At 34.7% G+C, this 5,333-nt stretch overlaps 1 pseudogene; it reads left to right on the top strand.

The window, feature by feature from the left end:
- Positions 1 to 554: 554 nt before the first annotated feature.
- Positions 555 to 5,333, top strand: part of LOC101630959 — a 31,260-nt pseudogene continuing 26,481 nt past the window's right edge.

Below are 5,333 nucleotides of genomic sequence, written 5' to 3'. Positions count from 1 at the left end.
CGTATCTTCCAGCTCTCTTCTTAGCAAGAGCTGATTCAAATAAATAATTTGATCGGCTATGAGGAAAAATGGAATTTAAGGTATCACCTCACCAAACTCTCCAAAGAAAATAAGATCTTATTGCTTGTCCAGATATAAAAGTGATTATATTTGATCCCTACACTCACATAACTCTTACTAGGTTTATTTTCTCTTATCATATGTAGACATTTGCCATTACAAATCTTCATGACAATCACTCGATTTACAGAAGGCTACTGTTTTCTGATGTTTGTAAAGTGCATCAGTGGAAATAACATATTTTTGCAAGATTCTTTTCACCCACATCTAGCTAAAATTTTCATCCATCTAGCTAAAATTTTTGTTTCCCATTATAAAAAAATGTAGAATGTAAATAAATCCATTATACATTTTGATCTACATGATTGATAAAAGTTATAATTTCTCTACTAAAGAGAAATTCATTTCCTTGAAGACTATGGGAAGTATTTTTGAGCAAAAACACTTTTAAAACTAATTTTATTTCTTATGCATTTTATTAATAGGAAAAACCGATGAAGAACTTCAAGGAAATAGAGATGGTAAGATCAAACTTGATCTTCATGTGTTAAATCCTATTTTAGTAATGATAGTGATAATAATTTAGTTGTATAATTTCACAATAAATAAGTGTTACAAACAATGGATGTAGAATATTTTTGGTATACACTGCAGATAAGAAAGTGGTATTACAATTCCTTTTATATATATATATACACACACATATATATATACATATATATACATATTTTATAACACAGCCAAACGATTTATTAGACACAGTTAAAAACATACTGTTTGGGACCCTTCCTGGTGGCACAGCAGGTTAAAGCACAACACTAAGAAGCTAAAGCCACTTCAGTATGAGTTTGATACCTGCTTGGGGAGGTGATCCACATGGCTTGGCAGACCTCACCTGTCTTACCCACTGCTCCCCTCAGCAGTGTACTTCACAGATCTGCCTGTTCTTCTGCCCACACTGCCTCTGATGAAGTCTCTTGCTGCCCCTGCAACTCTGGCCTGTACCCCAATTCTGTATGCACAAATAAATAAATCTTTTTAAAAAACAAAAAAAAAGTAGTATCAGGAAAAGTATGAGATTTGCATTGCCTTTAGGCACAGAAATTCTTAAGAAAAAAGTAAATTTAAGGTATACTATAGTTTTGTGGTTGCTGTTGAATAAATCATTCCCATATTTCCAGTATTCAACATGTCTTCTCTGCTGTGAAATTGGCCTCTAGTTAATCTCACTATCTAATTTCTTCCAGATTCAAATCATTCTCTAGCTTCTTGCTAGGTTTACTTTCTAAAATACAATTTAGATTGTATTACTTACCTGCTTAAAGTCCTTTATTGACTTATTTCGTTGAAGATATAATAGGAATTGCAATTTTTTGGAAGTTGTTCCAACTTGTCTTTCAGTCCTTTTCTGAAGCTGTGTGCAGAATGTTTGGTAGAAACTTGGGACTCATCTAAGTTAGGTAAGGGAGTGGCACTGTTCACAGCATGAGTGGCTGCACCAAAGTTTTGCAACTGACAGGTGCCATTATATGCAAGGGGCCCCTGGATTTTCAAACTGGTCCAGCCCTTATGCAAAGTTGTATGGAGGTGCCTCACACATTAAAAATGGATATGCCATTTGCCATAACTCCATCCCCAGGCAACTATCCTCCCAAATTTAAAATGAACAATTGGAAAGGAAACTTTCACTCCCGCTTTTATTATGCTAACCTATGAAAATAATCTAAGTGACCCAGAACTCAGATTAGATTAAGTAGATTAAGAAGTAGTGGTAGAGCCCTCCCTGGTGGCACAGCTGGTTAAAGCACAGTACTAAGAAACTAAAGCCCCTTCAGCATGAGTTCGATCCCTGACTGTCCTGGAGATGACCCACATGGGTGGCAGACCTCTCCTGACCCTCCCACTGCTCCTCTCAGCAGTGTACTTCGTCGATCTGCCCGTTCTACTCCCCACTCTGGTGAATTCCTTTCACCATCCCTGTAGTTCTGTATTCATGAATAAATAAATCTTAAAAAAAAAAAAAAGTAGTGGTATATATACACAATGTACTAATAATCAACAATCATAAAAGATAAAATCACCCCCCCCCACACGCTGTGGTGCAGCGGGTTAAAGCACAGCACTAAGAAACTAAAGCCCCTTTAGCATGAGTTCGATCCCCGCCTGTCCTGCAGGGGACCCACATGGCGTGGCAGACCTCTCCTAACCCTCCCACTGCTCCCCTCAGCAGTGTACTTCAGCGATCTGCCTGTTCTGTCACTGGTGAATCCTCTAACTGCCCCTTCATCTCTGGCCTATACCTCAGTTCTGTAATGCATAAATAAATAAATCTTAAAAAAAAAAGATAAAATCATGCGGTTTGTGACAACATGGATGGAATTTGGAAGGATAATATTTGGAAGGATAATGCTAAGAGAAAGTAAGTCAGAAGGAGAAAGAAAAATACCAGAATGTATCACTAAAATGTGGACTATGAATAACTAAGTTCACAGTCAGATAAAGCCAGGCTGAAAATTTAACACTTGATAACTGACTACTGTACTTAAACAACTAGAAAGAGAGGCTGGGGAGGGACAAGAACAAAAAGGGGAGGGAAGTACAGTGGCGTGCGATGGCGTAATATGGGTGAGTTGGTGGTGGATACGCCATGGTAGTTATCCCTGACAGAGGTATCCTAGTAGTACTGTCAGTTAAAAATTAACTATTTAGGCCCTCCCTGGTGGCGCAGCGGGTTAAAGCACAGCACTAAGGAGCTTAATCCACTTCCGCATGAGTTCGAGCCCTGCCTGCCCCGGAGATGACCACATGGCGCGGCAGACCTCTCCTGACCCGCCAGCTGCTCCTTTCAGAGGTGTACTTCCTAGATCTGCCTGTTCTGCTCCCCACTCTGTCTCTGGTGAATCCTCTCACCCTCCACATCTCTGACCTGTACCCCAGTTCTGTATGAATAAATAAATAAATCTTTTAAAAAAATAACTATTTAAATAATCAATAAAAACAAGTAGACCTATCAATCAGCCTACTCTTATCTGATGGATATGTTTTCTCTCATGTTGGCATTTCTGCTACTCTAAATATTAATAGGAATTTTCCCTTTCCTAGGAAAGAAAATGTAAATCTTAGTACCCCTGCATGACAATAAATGAAGTTGCTTTAATTTTCCTTTCTTACCCCTTGTTCACAAGATTTTCAATACAGGTTATTCCTTAGCCTGGCCTGAGTTTTCAGATAAATAGGAAAATCAGTATCATTTGAAAGTTTCCCATAAGTTCACAGCAAATTAATATCATTTGAAAGAGTCAACCTGTATGACACATTTGAGAAATCAAAATACCTAAAAATCAAAATAACCCAAAGTCATTTTATTTGGTAACCAATTAGAATTTCACCCTTAGATAAGCAAAAATACCTACTTTCTAGATATGCTACATTTGTGCAAAGATTATTTCTGTGTGTAAATGCATCAAGTTTCTGCATTTTTAAAATACATAAAATAAGTGTTATAGAGACTATAACATGTTGCATAGAAATATTCACTCGCAAGCTTTTAAATAGTGTTACTTCACAGTTTTATAGAACTAACCACTTTATAGTGTACTCTAGCATATGAATTCAGTTGCATGATCACTTTTTATTCCATAATGTCTATAGGTCTCAATGAAATGAAGTGTTATAAGCAGTTCAAGTTTGGATTTCATACTTTATTTCAGTTGTATAGATATTTTGGCATTAACAGAGACATTTTTAGATTTAATATGGATATTTTCTTTTAAACCATGTTTGTGTTATAAAAAGAGATGGAAGATATCATATAGATCCCACCGTATGTTCTGGTTTTTTGCATGCTTCTTCCATAAATACCTTTTCAAAATATAGCAGCAGGGTTACAGAACTTCTGCATAACTTAAACTTTAGTATAATTTTAAATAATACTGTTTCAAATAAAGCAAAATTCAATTCCTAAAAAAAAAATATCACTTTATTGGTTTGGTACAAAATATATTCATTAAAAATAAACAATGTGCAATTTTTCAATGAGTATGAACATTATTTGAGGCTCAAAGCCTAGTTAACCTCTTTCATAAAAATCATACATTTAAACTCTATTTCTATAGAATATACCTTTCTATCAAATTACAAAATATAATAACAAATGGCATTGTACTAAACCAGCAAACACAAAATTAGGACTTAAATATTCTATAATCAAATTAATCATTATTGCCTGCATTCAGGTTGTGCCTATATCACAGATTATCATAAAATTAGTCATTTTATGTATAACGGTTGTGTAAATATGATCTTTCATTTTCAAAGATGATGCTTAGAATGTTGCCTAGAATTTACAAATTTGGTTGAAGAACTAAATTACTTCTTGTCACCCTCTCACATGGACCCCATATCATATGTGAGAGGTCACATATGACTGAATTCACAGTCATATTGCTATGACATTATTTTATATGAGAAATGGCAATCCTGTAGCTCCCAGCTATAGAATCCTGCATTCTCATATTGCAATTTATATAATTAAAATGAAAAATGAGTCAATATGACCGAACAGTCATTCTGTAAGAATAGTCTATTTTATCTATATGGACAAGCAAAATGAACAGTGAAATCATTCCAGAAGGATATTTTGCAATAGCAGAATCAGAATAAGATTTGAATAAATAAATATAGAATGACCTCAATTTAAAATAATTTAAAAAATGTGGTATTTAAAATAAATTACTTCAAAGAATTTAATACTTCTAAAAATAAGATTAGTATTCTCAGTATCTTTAAAATTTGCCTCATTTAATCTTCTTAATTATTCTGTAAAGTAGTGCTATTATTATCATCTTTGTCTTAGAGCAAATTAAGAAGAAAATTAAGGAAGAGAAGTTTAAGCTACATCTTCCAGGTCACAAATTAAAGGGGTAGAGCCAAGAGTTGAAATCAGATGACAGACACTCAAGGGAAATTCTATACTATCCTGTCTCTCTGAGATCCTTTATTTGTGAGCTCACAAAAAAAAAAAAAAGTGACTATGGAAAATATTAATTTCATAGTAGTTTCAGGAATTTTTATAACTGCTTGTATTGAATTATTTTAACCAACTGCTAGTTGGTTATCCAAGTTATTTACTCGGATAACCAACTTGTACTAAGTTGGGCACAAAAGGATGAATGAAGTGAAGTTAGGGCACAAAAGAATGAAGTCAATTGCCACATAGGCAGTGGCCAGGTTTCAATGTGAAGCAGAATGGTAATAGCTTTACATTCTAGGAA

The sequence above is a fragment of the Condylura cristata genome, unplaced genomic scaffold, assembly GCF_000260355.1.
Source record: "Condylura cristata isolate star-nosed mole 26May11 unplaced genomic scaffold, ConCri1.0 scaffold00014, whole genome shotgun sequence".
Classification (NCBI taxonomy): Eukaryota; Metazoa; Chordata; class Mammalia; order Eulipotyphla; family Talpidae; genus Condylura; species Condylura cristata.
This window is presented reverse-complemented; position numbering and strand designations above follow the sequence as displayed.